Source organism: Seriola aureovittata, chromosome 17 (assembly GCF_021018895.1).
Source record: "Seriola aureovittata isolate HTS-2021-v1 ecotype China chromosome 17, ASM2101889v1, whole genome shotgun sequence".
Taxonomy (NCBI): Eukaryota; Metazoa; Chordata; class Actinopteri; order Carangiformes; family Carangidae; genus Seriola; species Seriola aureovittata.
This window is the reverse complement of record NC_079380.1, coordinates 14,584,575-14,598,946: the sequence shown is the minus strand read 5'-3', so window position 1 is coordinate 14,598,946 and position 14,372 is coordinate 14,584,575. Positions and strand designations below refer to the sequence as shown.

General features: G+C 43.0%; 1 long non-coding RNA gene across 4 annotated transcripts; it reads right to left on the bottom strand.

Moving 5' to 3' along the window:
- Positions 1–12,045: 12,045 nt before the first annotated feature.
- LOC130185462 (uncharacterized) lies at positions 12,046–13,960 on the bottom strand. Of its 4 annotated transcripts, XR_008830159.1 has the most exons (3): positions 13,199–13,960; positions 12,596–12,685; positions 12,046–12,291 (listed from the first exon to the last, which is right to left on the bottom strand). It is a non-coding gene; the product is annotated as an uncharacterized LOC130185462 (long non-coding RNA). The 4 variants fall into 4 exon arrangements; XR_008830157.1 differs by having other exon boundaries at positions 12,046–12,793; XR_008830158.1 differs by having other exon boundaries at positions 12,046–12,688.
- Positions 13,961–14,372: the final 412 nt, after the last annotated feature.

Genomic DNA, 14,372 nt, shown 5'->3' with positions numbered 1-14,372 from the left:
TTTAATCTGATTAGATTTGCTTGGATAGGCTGCCACCTACCGGGCCGAGGCTATTACGTCAGAGGAAAGTGTCCACGTGAGTCTCCGCCAAGAGTTCAGAGGTGTTCGGCCACTTCCTGCCTCACCTGATGTCACCTGTAATGTATGATTCACAGATTTGATCGATCTGATGCATTTGAGATGATTCACAGTAGCAACGTGGGAGCAGAGTTCTCACCTCAGGGATCCATCCAGTGGACTCTGGTGCTTCCGCCACAACACGGCCTAAATGTTCCAAAAATATTTAACATTTAAAATGATACATTTAAAACAGGAACTGACTTCTTTCCCCCTGTTTCCTCTTTTCTTTGTCTTATTTTCTTCATAGTTTTCACATAAAGCACCTCGATTTTTCCCCTGGGTATTAAATGTGCAGTAGCTACATAAAACTTTAAACCCTCACATTATTCTTCATCAGTCTATATTGTATTCGAAATGTGACAATTCATTTCCTTCAGCTCCCTACAACAAATGTGTTTTAACTGATCAGGAGAGGGATTCATGTGTTGGTTTTTGGAATCATAAGAAGACTTTAGCTTTTTTCTTCAAATGATCATAATGTATGGAATTGATCATCTATGATTTTACCAAAAAGTAAATTATGTTTTAATGTTCCAGTTGTTGAGATTAATATTTTGAATAAAACACTTGGTATCGTAAAATCAATTTAGTGTTAAGGAATAAACCAGCAGTTCCCAATCTTCCTGTCCTGTGAACCCATATGAAAAAAAGCAGGTTGGGGCTCCTTGTAATATTTCAGAGATGTCCATGTGTTCAGTTCTACCTAAGAGACATTTCCATGTTACATGTCTCAGATGGTTTCAATTGGACAACTGTCAAATTATCCAATACATAAAAGCATATATAAAAGGAAAAAGAGACAAAGGCTCAGTTCAAAGTCCAAAAGAATTGTACAAATGTGGGTGAGGTCATGTCATGAATTGGGAAACACTTTACTAAGTACCTAATTGTATTATATATATATATATATATATATATATATATATATATAATACAGTTAAATTCTGCTTACACATTGATGCATCAGATGAAAACTCTGGTCATATTGGGGAGGACCCGGTAACTGGTACATGGGTTAGCAGCACCACCTTCAGGCCACAGTGAGCACATAGTTAAACTAAGCACTTGAGACCAGCGGTTTATGTGTCAAATGTTATTTTAGAAATGATAGAAAGGGAGAGAGGACATCAAGACGGACAATCCTACAATGAAACGCTCTAAAGGGATTTCACTGATGGGTCAAAATTAACCCTTGAATCACTGGAGGAAAGAAAGCTCCAGGATGTAGGCAGGATGCTTCCGGCTACTGCCCCTACTGTGAACTTTGTGACCACTCCTCATGGTAGACACAGTCTTCATCTTGTGAAAAAGCCATGACCCCCTGAAAGATTGACAAGCCATTCAGGTCTTCTTCAGTATACACCAACGTTGCTTCCTTCATCCCCAACCAGGACGGTGTCATTACCCAAAACACCTTGTCTGTTTGAGCTGAATCTCTGCCTCCGCCACAGACGGAGAAAATTAATAACCGAAGATCAATTTAGGCTGAATTATTATATATTATATTTAGACATCATATTAGACTGAATTTCCAAGGTCACTCTTGACCTGTTGAGAAACTTTTTCTTCAGTTCCATGACAACTAGGCAAACCCCATCTGCTGATGAACATCATGTCACATGATCAATAGCCCCAGAAAAGCTACTAAAATGGACATTGTGATGAAATTTTGCAATAGCTGTCTCCAAGGTTAAGAGTGAACTTTGAACTTGAGCGTTTAAGTCCTTAAAATGCTGATATCGTGTGTTTACTGTGAGCAAATGAGAGTGATGTTTTGATTATGTTTTTATTAGGAGCCTAATACTGAAAAATAGAGACAGCTTGTCTACAATGTGATGAAGGCAGCATGTTGCTTATTGTCTGTGATGTGAGTGCAGTTCCACAGTGAACCTGATGATGGATACATAATGTGTACATCTTTTGTTCATCGCTGCTGTCTCTGTGCTGCTGTCGCTGACATGCAACTGAATGTGTCAAAAAGAAGACAAGAAACACGGGGAAGAAGGAAAAAGAAAAAAAAAGAAGGTTCAATCATGACTTATATAACAGGGGCTTCATCTTTGTAATGTTTCAGTAGCTCCCTCTGTCACGGCTCTCAGAAAAGGGACCCAGGAACACGACTCAGGAGGTCGATGTACATGTACAGAGTCCTTATTAAGAGAAAAAACACAGGGATACAGGAATCCAAGCAGGCAAACAAAGTACAAAGGGTCGGGCTGCAGGAGGCAAAATCCAAAAAATAGAGGCAAGGTCAAAAACACAATCAGGACCAAAACAGGCAGGCAAAGAACAGAGCGCTGGAAAGCTAAGGCACATGGCACAAGGACAACCTGGCAGAGAGGAAGTGGACGCCGGCTGGTATATATACTAGAGAGCTAATGAGGGAGTGGGGGGCAGGTGAGCAGGTGAGTGGGGAGGAGGAGCAGGTCAGGGGATCCTACTGGCGGGAGCGGCAGGTGGGAGTGGCAGGGTCTGAAATGACAGCAGAATCAGAGCATGTATGCACAAACAACTGGACAGAATGAATGAATTAAAGGATGAACGAGCAGAGTGAAACTCAAAACCATGACACTACCTCTCAGAAGTTATTTAACAGTATGATTCACATCAAAGCGCTCAGGACTCCTGCTGCTAAACTCCAAGGCCAGACAGCCCATCTCCACTCTGACGCACTAATAACCATCCCTTTATGAAGTTCATAAAACCCACTCCTCACTACATCACTGCAGATGGTGGGTGAGGCTAATAGCTGGAAAAGTAGCACAGACCGCTACCTCACTTGGACTCCTTTGAACTGAACCGTATGCAGATTGAACAGGGGGGTAACCATATGCATGTTTCTGTGTGTATTTGAAAGGAGGAAGACTCGATCTCTTGGTGTGTGTGTGTGTGTGTGTGTGTGTGTGTGTGTGTGTGTGTGTGTGTGTGTGTGTGTGTGTGTGTGCGTGTGCGTGCGTGTGTGTGTGTGCGCGTGTGTCCTCGTCCTTATCCTGTCACAGCAGGGGAGAGACATGAAAGACTTTCTACAGTGTGTTTGGTAACTGAAAAGTCCTCCGTTCTGCCTAAACAGCATAAGAGACGACAACCTCATCAGGACACGGTCGAAAGCCAGACATCATCTCTTTTCTGTGCATCCACACTCTCCTGGGCACACACACACACACACACACACACACACACACACACACACACACACACACACACACACACACACACACACACACACACACACACACACACACACACACACACACACACACACACACATACAGATGTGCACACACCTTTGGGGCAGTTGACCAATCAATAGTCTTGACTGTGTAAAGGTACACAGAAGTGTGTATATGGCGCTTTCTCTTTTCCACACAGGCCTTTCTTTGTTGTGTGTAACCTTTTGATCTAAATGAAAAAAAAAAAAAAAGAGAAAAATCGGGGCTTAGGTAGGCCAATGTGTTTGAGAGGGGAGGTTATGCTAAAAAGGGTGGTGGTGGTGGTGGTGGGGTGAGTTGCCACCTTTTATGTTACCTCTCCTCTGCTCAGCTTTATAACGAATGTCAACGCTGATAACAAAGCCTCATTTGCATATCATAATCCCCATCTCTCGACCTTCTGATCAGGTGTACTTGGAAGCACGGCTGTGTTCTTTCAAAAAAGAGAAAGAGACATAGAGCAAGAGAGGAAAAAACTCTGTTCACTTTGAAAGCTGTTTGAAGTTCTCTGCCAGAGTTCAAATAACACTAAAACATGTGCATGGCATTGAGTGGCTGATTTGTATTAAAAAGAAGAAAGGCGGAGGGATGGAGGGATGAAAGGAGGTCACGGAGGGAGACTGAGGGAACTTTCTGGAGCTAGTGAGGCTAAAATCCTTTGGATCTCATGTCTCTACATATACAGAGGAGCAGGCCCCTTTGTATTCGATCTTCGAACTTAAACATGATGTGTTAGGTACTTGGACCCCCCCTAAAAAAAAAAAAAAAAAGTTATTTATTCCTCAAATTAGATTTTATTTTTATTTTCGATTTGTGGACTGGTGTCTTTATATGATGTGTTTGGCTAATCCCAAAGCAGTAAATTTCTTTCTAATGTTACCCAGATTTTCATCATGAAAAAAACAAAATGCCACTTTTTTCTTTTTTTTTTTCTCATTGATGCTTCACACTAACAGACAGCTGAGCAAAACTGCTCTGCCAAGCTTCAAAGGAGCTGCTGCTGGGTGATGGCAAAATGAGAGAAAGAGGCGTGGAATCGTGGCAATGCTTTCTGCAGAGGTCAAGGTGTGTGTCTGCATGTGTGAGAGAGTGTTATTAGCAGCTCTGCGTGTCATAGCAACAGATCCAAAGGTCACGGACCACCCCAACTGTGTGTTCACACACTTCATCATCAACCACCATACTGATCAACAGTGGCCGGACTGTTCATACAGGGAAGAAGGTTTGGATGACTACCAATACACTATGTTTCTGCCCTCTCTCTGTCAGATACTCCTTCTTGGCTTGGACACACTGTTCTCAGCAGCCTATGGTTTCTGAATCCCAGTTGTGAAGACCAGACGTCCTTTCCCATGTGTGAAGAGGGCCTCCAGCAGAGTTGCTTCAGCTCCTCCACAGTCTCATAGTCCTCCGTTTGGCCAGAGTTGTAAAGCTGGGCCCTGGGAGTCGCCCGCCTCCACTCTGATCCACTCAGCCCAGCTCTGCAGCAGAGGCTGCCCTGCCAGCTCCTTTATCCCAGCTACCGCACACCCAGGGCGGGCAAAGCCAGACTGACAGTCCCCCGCTGCCTCCAGAGCCTCCGTCTCATTTCCCCCTGTTGCCGCCCACCACCCCTCTCAGCTTTTCAATCTTCGAAGCAATTAGAAGGAGATCCCTTTCTTTTGTCGTCTATCCGTGGAAAGAAGAAAAGCGAGAGAATGAGAAAAAAAGAAGAAGGAGGGCCAAGTTGTTGGTGCTGGTGGAGCTCAGGCCTAGCCAGGAGCCACTTGTGAAGCCCTGGGTATTAGGACTCACATGGTTTGTTTGGAAAGGCTTCTCCAGGGGCCAAAGTGGGATTACGTTGCAGATTGCAAGTTCCCATGGAAGGGACCTATACCAGCGAGGGCTTTGGTGGGTGGGTTTCAGGTTGGGGGCCATAGAAGAGGTCTTTATGAGTTTGGGGTCTGTGTGAATGGAAAGGGCCAACTCCCAGCATGCTAGCCCTCCATATTAGATGGACACAGAGAGGCTATTGAAGTTACCCAGACATCCCTCCTTTATTTCTTCCCTTTTCTCTCCCTCTCTTTCTCTCTCTCTCTCCTCTCGAAGGCTTAGCTGTTTGCCGGGCAAGAAAAGAGTAAAAGACTGATCTCGGAGCTGAAATTATTCTTGTGTTCATTTTTATGACGAGTTGTGATTTTGAGCAAACATAATATGATATGACTGTTGGAAGCTTCAGTTAGGTTTTAGTGTAAATTAAAGCTGTGGCCCTGAGAACACAAAGACATCACCTTGAATTATCTCTGCTAAATTTAGTTGGGATTTATTGTCTGAAATCATCTTAAGATAATGCTGAATAAACTCTTAACAGTGTTATATTAAAATAAAGAAACAGAGGTCTTTAAAGGAATATTTATTCCAAAACTATTAATACACAATGGAAAATATTAGTCCGTGACTGATCAGTAACTTCAAAAGTGCTGGTTTTACAAACAAAGGTTTAAAATAGACAATAACATTATACGATATATAATATTACTACCTCTGCAGGTTTTATTGATCGATCAGCAATTACATTTAAAAAATGCATACAAGGTCTCAAATATGTTAATCAAGCATGTTTGGTGTCCCTTTATTAATTGATTACATTAGGTAAGGGGGGATATATTAATTAAATGGAGAAAAAGTCTCACTGTTTCTCTACTGAACAAATTCTCTCTCTGTTCTTGCACTATTCTGTTTCTGAGCTCAGAAAATAAAGAAAACAAATGTGATTGCAAAAGAACAGTAGACTAACAGCAGCCAGAAAAAGGAGAGAAAAAAAGAACAACAGACAATCATATGAAGAGAGAGAAAGAGGATGAGAAGGACCCGAGGGACCATGATGATCTGAAGCAGTATCATAATTTTATTTTTTCTGATGTGTGATCAGATGCTGGAGAGCATCATTTAAAATTGTCAAGGAAACAGCAGAACCCCCACAGAGAGCCTTAATATGATCACTCTTACTTGGAAAAAAAACACATATGACTCCTCAACTTGAATGCAAACGCTCTGTGTTTATAAATAAAAAGATAGAGTTCAGATATAGTGGTGTGTAAGGCTTGCACCTCTGGAACAACATCTGGTAGACTCAGTCTGAAATCCTCTAAAAGGACACACCCAACTTAAAATGCACCAGCATGTCTTTGCCCGTTTCTGATTTGGTAGTTTATTTTTGTTGATATTTCAAGATATAACAAAGTGAATGTCAAAACATCCATGTCACCACCAGCATAAGCCTTTCATTAACCAATAGGCAATAATATGCAACGCAGTCTGAGGCGTGATGTGTTTTGAGTGAGTGTGGCAAGAGAAACTCTCTCTTCACTGTTATTATGTAAACATTAAAAATGGCATCATGCCTGATATGTGCCAGCTCCTCGAAATCGACATGAAACTGTTTATACGTGAACTCATCTGGATGCATTTGCATACATCCTTCAAAACTCTCAGTGTATCCGATCATACATAGTCAGCCCTTGCCACTGATGCAGTCAATCAATAAAACTTTATTTGTATAGATATATATACAGATCAGATTATTGTAATCGAAGGTAGTTTAATAAGTCAGTACAAATCCAATTAAGTATACTGTGCTGTGTCTTCTGTGGAGGCACAGATCTCTGCCCTCTAGTGTTGAGCGTGTGCTACTGCAGGATGTGGCATCAACAGGACAACACAACACCACCAGTGGGTTTCTTTTAAAACCAGCATCTCAGTTTTCACAGCCAGTTAGTATTTCAAACATTTTGAGATGTGATGTGCAATTGAATATAGAGAAAAAAAAAGATTAAATAACGGGTAAAATCTAACATTACTGACTACAGTTTGCTAATAAAATAGTTTGAAGATCAAAACGTGCTTGATGATGATCTCATACACTGAAATACATAAACAGCTTCAGTGAGAAATGAAACTGTCATGAAATTAGGATGAAGAGTCTAAACCTGACTTAATGCGATTATTTTCTGTAAGACATGCTCTGGTTCAGGCTGTGTGTGTGTGTGTGTGTGTGTGTGTGTGTGTGTGTGTGTCTGAACACACACACAACTCATTAAGGAGCCCTTCACAACTACAACTTCTCTTCCAGATTAAAGCAGTAACTTCTGAATCAGCACCATCGCTCTCCAGATGTCTCCCAGCCCGTACCCTCCTCTCCCCTCCTGCCCTTCAATCTCTCCTGTCACCTATGGGCCACCCCCCATCGCCCCCCCCCAACCCAACCCCCCAGCCCCCAGCACCCCATCAGTCTCTGTCTGCAGACCAAACAGCCTCACTCCCCTTCTACTCTCCCCCAACCCCCTCCAGCCATAGCCCTTTGAGCTGTGCCGTCGCAATGCATAAATACATAAATCTGGTGTCAGCGTATGCATGTGTGTGTCAGTGTGTGTGAATGTGTGTGTGTGTGTTTGGATGGGTGGGGGATGTCGACATATAGACGATGGCCCGGCAACCCCACGGGCAGACCCCCTTTCATGTGTCACCAGATCACAGACGCTCAGTGTTTACACACCAGACCCATCCAGACACACAACCAGCCCCCAAGCCCCCCCAATCCCCACCCACCCCCACCCCCCAAGAATCTGCCCCAGTTGTGTCCCCCAGAACCTGTCACCCGGGCAAGGGAAGCTCAGGGACAAAGGCTGGGAGTCAACCTGGAGGTGGTGGTGCCAGACTGACTCTCTGATCTGACCGCCTGCCGCAAACCTGATGGGAGATACAGCCAGAGGTCGGAGGTCAAGGAGGCCATAAAAAAAATAAAAAAAATAAAAAAAGACAGCTGACCCCTTCTAGTTTGGCTAGATCTTAGCCGCCCCACTCCTACATACACTTGATTTAAGGTAGTGTGATTACAGAGATTTGGATGTCAAGTCACTGAGCTCATCATTACATGGTTACTGAGGAGTCACGCCACTGAAAAGCTCCGTTATTCCAGAGCCAGCGTGTGATTTCACGGTTGAGAGAGTCATCTTCCACAAAGTTCATCATATCACGATCGTCAACAAATTTGCAAACTTCTCAAAGCGTCACATAAGAAACTTTTGGTAATGGATGGTTAACGGAGGAATGCGAGCACAATGATGATTTGTGCAATGAGTTAGAGTTTCAAAACGCAGTCAACTTTGACTTTTATCTCTCCATCAGTGCATTCAAAAGTGATGACTGTGAAAAAAAAGAGGTAAAGATCAAAAAAACTCAACTCACAACAGCAATGTATGAAGATAGGATCTCCACAGATTCACTTTTGCTTTCAATAAAACAGTTGAATTCAACTTAAAGTTCTGCGGTAACAACCATGAATTCTTTTCTTCCCTCCTGAAACAGAAAAAAAAAAGGTAAGAGAAAATGAGACTAAAGCAAAAGAGGAGAAAACAACAAAGCTAAAGGAAGCATTTTATCCTGCTGTGTTAAATTGGGTGTGACTATGAACGATTCTGAGGCCCTGAAAAGGATGAGAAAACACACCCACGTGCGTGCATGCACACACGCACATATTGCACACAACAAAAACAAATTAACATCTAAAATGCTCCGGCTTGTTTCAACCGTTCACTTCAAACCATCATCAGGCCTCTAATGGGGGCCAAGTTCAAAGCTCCACTAGACTCCCGCTGCTTTGCTGACATGGAGGAACAACACTTTTGTCTCCCTCTCCCTCCCTGTGTTTATCCTTTGCTTTGCTCTCTTTCAACTCTTTATCTTCTTCGATCTCTCTTTCACTGCTTCCCTCCTTTATATTTCATCCCCCCTTTTCTCCGAGAAGACCCCTCATTTTATTTAACCTCGACCCCTTCTCCTCGGCTTCTTTTTTTTTTTGTTGCCTTTTTCGCCTGCTCTTGCCCTGTCTCCTTCTCTTATTTCTTTTTCAATATTTGATTCCACGGTACATTCGGTTCTCTGCATCCCTCTTGTTCTTGCGTTCTCCCTTTTTGTATCTCAATCCGGCTTTCATCATGTATGCCAGTCTTTCAAATCTGACAGACATTGATCAGTCCGCAGCAGCGGGGATGCTGTCCTGGTGCAAGTATGTTCAGAGAGCTCCATCTAACCCTGGATCCAAACAGAGCCTTGAACAGCGAGCTCTCAAAAGACAACCGCTGGTCCGAGATAGACAGTTGCTCAGCGTTGCCCTGCAGATATTTGCCAGGATCAAAAACCCTTCCCGTCTCCCCCTCTTTCTCTCCTCTCGCCTCTTCTCCTCTTTCTCTCCCTCACCGCCCTTTACTCTTTCGAAGATGGCACTTCCACAAATGTTTAACTCCAGCTATCTGCTCATTAAGAGGTCTTCAAAGCCTTCCATTGATGTAAAAGCATCCATTTGAATTTGTAATCACCCTTTGCTGTACGGCTGCTGCGCTCAGCGTAATTTCCCCCGGATTTTCTGATAGCCGGCTCAAAGAGCTAACAGCCCGTTTTCTACTCTCCGAGTGGTGGGAGAAAGAAAGAAAAGGACTTTATCGAACTTTTGGAGGAAGGGAGGTGCGTATTTGTGAAGGCCTTGGGTTTGTTTATATATGCTGACAAAGAAAGAAAGAATATATAGAAATTCACTCTGCTGACAACTCTCATAAGAAGATAAGAGCGGTGAGAAAAACCCTCTGGAGCTGGATAAGGTTTGTTTGAAGATTAAAGTTCTGTCGTCATCATAGGACAGGCTATTTTCTTGAAAGGCACTTAAATAGCCCAGAAATTGGTTTGTCTATAGGGAGTGCCTTTAACTGATATAGCCTTTAATGGTAGGTATTTTTTAATATTCCACCACACAAACTTAAAGGTGTCTGAGGCTGTGAGAAAACACACTTTGCACACATGATAAATTTTAAAAGAATGCCAAGCAACACATTCGGTAGCGACCTGTATGCATATTTAGCTCAAACATCCTCCGTGAGTTGAGATGATGGAGAGCCAAACTCTGTCACTCCATCACGACACCAAGAAGAAGATGATACTGGGGGGAAAAAAAAGGCAGAAAAAGAAGAAGAAATCTGTCAGATCCTGGAGGCAGAAGAACATACCTTTACATCTGGATTTCCTCACAGGACGGAAGTGTTTGAAATCTAATACATAAACATTATTCCCCCGGCTCGCCAGTTTTCCCTTCACCTGTGCAAAAGCAGGCTCTTCTTCTGAGCCACTTTGGGGAACTTTCACAACACAGTCCTCCTTCAGTAGGTTCAATAAAAGGGCTGACTGGGATTTGGCTCCTGCCATGTTTCATCAAACACGCTTGTCTTCAGCCATCGCAGGTCTGTCTGTCTAACAGCTCCTCATAAATAGCACTTTCCTCAGGTTTCCACTGCTGTCTACTGAAATGTGGATATTAAATGAGCTCTGTACAAGTTAAAAGATTTTAAGTTGAATTCTCAGGTCTCAGAGTTAAAGACATCTGGGAAATATGCTTTACAGCCTGCTAATGCTAATCAGAAAAACTATATTGATCCCCATGGGGAGATTGTGTTACAATTGCTCAACATGCAGTCAGGAAAGAGGTGGTAAATAAGTAAAAAAGCAAAAACTACTATACAATAGCAATGCGCAGAAAAGCAATAAATAAAATGTAGAAATGCAAATATGCAAAAAGCAAAAAATAATGTGCAGTATGAAAAAAAAGTGAAAAATGTTAACATACAAAGTACATTAACAGTAATTTAACAGTAACTGAACTATAATGTGCAACGGTAAACTGAATGAAAAGTGTAATGTGGGCCTTCTGAAGTCTGTTAGTGTGGCCTGCCCCAGCAGACCACAGCATAGAAATTGTTGCTGGCCACCACAGACTCTTAAAACATACCATGGTGCCACAGATGTTGAAGGACCGGAGTCTCCACAGGAAAAAGAGCAGACTCTGGTCTTTCCTATAGAGAGCTGCAGAGTTCCTGGTCCAGTCCAGTTTTGCTGTCCAAGTGGACACCCAGGTGTTTGTACTCCTGCACCATATCTACCTCTCCCCTAACGGAAAGAAAGAGAAGCAGGAGTCCTGGATCGCCTGAAGTCCACTACCAGCTCCTTTGTTTTGCTGATGTTGAGCTGCAGGTGTTTTCGGCTCACACCAGCCAAAACTGTCCCCCACCCTCTGTTACTCTGACACATCCTCCCCCCTGATGCATCTAACAAAGTCAGTGGAGAATTTCTGTAGGTGGCAGCTCTCTGTGTTGCACCTGAAGTCTACCACAACACAGGGACCTCCTCCAGATGTAATCTGATAGCATAATCTGTCTGTACTAAACATCCATCACAATTTATAGGTGACTCTCAACAGATTGTTACGATCTACACGCCAAGGCAAGGGTCACGAGACAAATGAAGGTAGCCGAGCTAGCATTACCGCTGCCGAGCTAATTTGCTGGCATGAATAACGACCAAGAGCTGACTGTGAGGTTGACAACATTGTTTTAGGAGTTGTTGTTTTTAATGTGACAATGAATACATTTCAGTAGGAATTGAAAATGATATTTTGCTTCCATCACAGAAAGTTTATCACAGTAGTTCTAACACACATTTCTGCTCACACATACTAATGCTAATGGTAGAAACAATTAGGATTCTAGGCTCCATGTTAATTTTGATACTAGAACACCAGTACTGTAATGCTTCAAATACAAATACAAACAACTAAGCCAATGCTTTTGCTAACACGAGCATAAATACTGATGTTATTTTGGTTAATCTGTAAGAGAGTGATGAAAAAATACAATTTGTGTATTTTTTTTTGTGTGTATGTGTGTGTGTGTGTGTGTGTGAGTGTGAGTGTAGTGAAGTGAACTGGTGGCAGACATGTCACAAGGACCATTGACTCCAGCCTAATCCCTTCCTGATGGCCTTTTCTTCAGACGCAGATGGAGACTAGGGGCTCTTGACCTTTGACCTGCACCACTAAATCACATCAGTCATTTGCTGTGAGGGCTGCAGGGCCCCAGGACTCCGCCAGGCAGATGGACAGCTGCGCACACACACATGCACACACAAACACAATCAGGGACGCGCGGAAACAAAGGTGCTTTCGTGCACGTATCTGTATACAGCCATGTGTTGACATATATGACAAACAAGGTCTATACACCTTTCTTACACTATCTCACTTTCTTGCACTAGCAAGGACACACAGAACGATGTGAACACACACATCCACACACACCACCACTAAACAATGGTCTTAAATCTGTGTTTAAAGTATTCTCTGTCATCTGAGTCCTTTTTACTCAGCCACATCACACACACTCTCTCTCTCTCCAGCTCTCTCCTACACTTTGTTTTAAACTCCTCTCTTCTCTTCTCTTCTCTCTGTCCTCCCTCTCAAACCCTTCTGGTCTCCCTGTGATGTGGCTTCTCTGTTTCTGCTGAATAAAACACAGAGTAGGAGAGAGTGAAAGAGAGAGAGAGAGAGAGAGAGAGAGAGAGAGAGAGAGATGAAGAGACATGTAGACAGCTAGGAGACAGAAACACTAAGAAAGAAAGAGGTAGAGAGTGAGTGTAATAGACAGGAGAAGAAGGAGAGTCATGACTTCTTCAGTCTCTCTTCTTTATGCGGTAAAATCTGTTTCTACTTTTTCTTTGCCACCCAGGACAACACAGCCCACCCTGCTGTTCTTTGTCACAAAAATATGCCTCAACCATGTCAGATGAGGTCATGCCATTTACAGTAAGCTTCACTCATCAGCAGCATGTTTTTCTGTTGTAAATAAGCTCATCTGACTCTATGTTTTTGCATATTGAACAAATATTTCAGGTGGCTTTTTATGAAGCTGGATAATCAGCTAGATTATCAGTACAAATTTCCTATTTTCTGTGCAGTTTCAGACCCGCTGTCACGTCGTATCTCGAGGAGCTTCACACAGCGACAACCATACCTTTGAAACTCAACTTTGAACAACTGCTTTGCATGAGAAGCAGGCGAGCAGTGTTGAAATGTGGGCTGGGTTCCCTCACACCGACGTGCCGCTTGCCCACGCTGCGCTCCTACGGAGGTCCTCCTCACTTTGTTGTCCTCACAGCAGGCACCTGCATTCCTGGCATAGCTGTCTCCAAAGTTTCAAGAGCGGCTCACTATCTCTCCGTCTACCGGTTTCTGTCTCCCGCTCTCTCTCTCTCTGCTCAGACCTCCATTGCCTTGTTGCCTGGAGACGAAAAGGAGTGAGAATGGGGACAACGGAGAGAGAGGAAGAGGGGGCCTTACCAGAGGGGGGATGAAAGAGAAGCGAGATCAGAGGGGAGGATAGGCCAGGCAGGGGAGTGATGAAGTTTGTTTGGGATACTTTGGATTTTTACGACCATTGTGTGGTGCCAACATCCTCTCTTTGCTCCCTGGCTCCCAGCTTATAGGAAAAAAAGGTTTCTGCAGGTACTAGTTTACATTTCTTCAAACAAAGAAGGAAATACATGTTTAGATTACTGATAATGTTTCACTTGAGTTCTGCAAAAGCGTAGGTGCAGGGATAATGTTGATCGGTCTGATCAGTAAGACGTTGTGTGTTTGTGTGTGGAGCTGAGAATTCAGATCATTCAGAAAATACACACAATGATACACAGGTGCCAGCTACAGCACGCTCCAGCGTCGAACACCATCAATGAACAGAGACCACTTCTAGTTTTATATTTCAGTCTCGTCATAACAAGTGATTGACTGAAAACACCAGTGTACTCTGTCAGAACAGCTTGTCGGATGTTCAAATCAAAGACCTCAAAGAGGTGAGAAAGGAAACTGGGTTTGAACTGCATTATTACGTAATCCTCACGTACCAGGTCGTAGAGCGGAACTGAGCTAATACTCACTAACTAATAGATAGTGTTCAATTCTTGGAAGACGGACCTGCGATACGATTATAAGCTCTGTAAAAAGCTAGTAAATACACCTCAAGTTTATCATATTGTATCATAGTATATTGGTGATGAATCTAGTAGTAGCTATCTGAAAGTTATTACGTAATGGTGAATATTTGGTTTGGTATAAGCCCTTCGGAATGAAAGCAAAATGTTTTTTTCAAAAGACCTTGTAAGTTTGGAAAAAATATTTTCTCTTGCTGT